Source organism: Drosophila sechellia, unplaced genomic scaffold (genome assembly GCF_004382195.2).
Source record: "Drosophila sechellia strain sech25 unplaced genomic scaffold, ASM438219v1 U_278, whole genome shotgun sequence".
Taxonomy (NCBI): Eukaryota; Metazoa; Arthropoda; class Insecta; order Diptera; family Drosophilidae; genus Drosophila; species Drosophila sechellia.
In genome coordinates, this window is record NW_022611221.1 from 7,086 (window position 1) to 10,000 (window position 2,915).

Consider the following 2,915-nt stretch of genomic DNA (forward strand, 5'->3'; position numbering starts at 1 on the left):
TAATGAATTGTGTCAAGTTGCCAAACACCTCGTCATCAATTTAGTGACGCATATGATATTGTCCTTATCATATAATTTTTGATATAAAGACTTTAAAGAATTGTATCAAGTTGCCAAACACCTCGTCATCAATTTAGTGACGCATATGATATTGTCCCTATCATATAATTAATATAAAGACTTTAATGGATTGTGTCAAGTTGCCAAACACCTCGTCATCAATTTAGTGACGCATATGATATTGTCCTTATCATATAATTTTTGATATAAAGACTTTAAAGAATTGTATCAAGTTGCCAAACACCTCGTCATCAATTTAGTGACGCATATGATATTGTCCCTATCATATAATTAATATACAGACTTTAATGAATTGTGTCAAGTTGCCAAACACCTCGTCATCAATTTAGTGACGCATATGATATTGTCCCTATCATATAATTTTGATATATAGACTTTAAAGAATTGTATCAAGTTGCCAAACACCTCGTCATCAATTTAGTGACGCATATGATATTGTCCCTATCATATAATTAATATAAAGACTTTAATGGATTGTGTCAAGTTGCCAAACACCTCGTCATCAACTACTATATTATGGTTGCGCCGACCTCTCATATTGTATTCTCTTATGTGTTCATAGGATTTTGACAATTATACGAGTAAATTAAATAATATACATATGAAAATGATTAATTATTATATGTATAAGGGAAAAAATGATGAAATATTCCCATATTATCTTAGTATTATAGAGGAAAGACCGTTGCCGACCTCTGATATTGTTCAAACTTATGTATTTATATGATTTTGGCAATTATATGAGTAAATTAAAAAATATACATATGAAAATGGTTAATTATTATATGTATATGGGAAAAAATGCTAAGATATTCCCATATTCTCTTAGTATTATAGAGAAAAGCCATTTAAGTGAGAGGGTATAGTAGTGTAAACGACCGGAATTACGACAGAGGGTTCAAAAACTACTATAGGTAGGCAGTGGTTGCCGACCTCTCATATTGTTCAAAACTTATGTATTCATATGATTTTGGCAATTGTATGAGTAAATTAAATAATATACATATGAAAATGATTAATTATTATATGTATAAGGGAAAAAATGCTGAAATATTCCCACATTCTCTTAGTATTATAGAGAAAATCCATTATAGTGAGAGGGTATAGTAGTGTAAACGACCGGAATTACGACAGAGGGTTCAAAAACTACTATAGGTAGGCAGTGGTTGCCGACCTCTCATATTGTTCAAAACTTATGTATTCATATGATTTTGGCAATTATATGATTAAATTAAATAATATACATATGAAAATGGTTAATTATTATATGTATATGGGAAAAAATGCAGAGATATTCCCATATTCTCTTAGTATTATAGAGAAAAGCCATTTAAGTGAGAGGGTATAGTAGTGTAAACGACCGGAATTACGACAGAGGGTTCAAAAACTACTATAGGTAGGCAGTGGTTGCCGACCTCTCATATTGTTCAAAACTTATGTATTCATATGATTTTGGCAATTGTATGAGTAAATTAAATAATATACATACGAAAATGATTAATTATTATATGTATATGGGAAAAAATGCAGAGATATTCCCATATTCTCTTAGTATTATAGAGAAAAGCCATTTAAGTGAGAGGGTATAGTAGTGTAAACCACCGGAATTACGACAGAGGGTTCAAAAACTACTATAGGTAGGCAGTGGTTGCCGACCTCTCATATTGTTCAAAACTTATGTATTCATATGATTTTGGCAATTGTATGAGTAAATTAAATAATATACATATGAAAATGATTAATTATTATATGTATAAGGGAAAAAATGCTGAAATATTCCCACATTCTCTTAGTATTATAGAGAAAATCCATTATAGTGAGAGGGTATAGTAGTGTAAACGACCGGAATTACGACAGAGGGTTCAAAAACTACTATAGGTAGGCAGTGGTTGCCGACCTCTCATATTGTTCAAAACTTATGTATTCATATGATTTTGGCAATTATATGATTAAATTAAATAATATACATATGAAAATGGTTAATTATTATATGTATATGGGAAAAAATGCTGAGATATTCCCATATTCTCTTAGTATTATAGAGAAAAGCCATTTAAGTGAGAGGGTATAGTAGTGTAAACGACCGGAATTACGACAGAGGGTTCAAAAACTACTATAGGTAGGCAGTGGTTGCCGACCTCTCATATTGTTCAAAACTTATGTATTCATATGATTTTGGCAATTGTATGAGTAAATTAAATAATATACATATGAAAATGATTAATTATTATATGTATAAGGGAAAAAATGCTGAAATATTCCCACATTCTCTTAGTATTATAGAGAAAATCCATTATAGTGAGAGGGTATAGTAGTGTAAACGACCGGAATTACGACAGAGGGTTCAAAAACTACTATAGGTAGGCAGTGGTTGCCGACCTCTCATATTGTTCAAAACTTATGTATTCATATGATTTTGGCAATTATATGATTAAATTAAATAATATACATATGAAAATGGTTAATTATTATATGTATATGGGAAAAAATGCTGAGATATTCCCATATTCTCTTAGTATTATAGAGAAAAGCCATTATAGTGAGAGGGTATAGTAGTGTAAACGACCGGAATTACGACAGAGGGTTCAAAAACTACTATAGGTAGGCAGTGGTTGCCGACCTCTCATATTGTTCAAAACTTATGTATTCATATGAATTTGGCAATTATATGAGTAAATTAAATAATAAACATATAAAAATTAATATTTATTATATGTATAAAAAAAAAATAATCATATTATATATGAATAATGGAAAAAAAATGAAATGTTCCTATAATCTCTTAATATATAAGAGAATAGACCGTATGTTGGGTGGCAAACGGAATTGAAAAT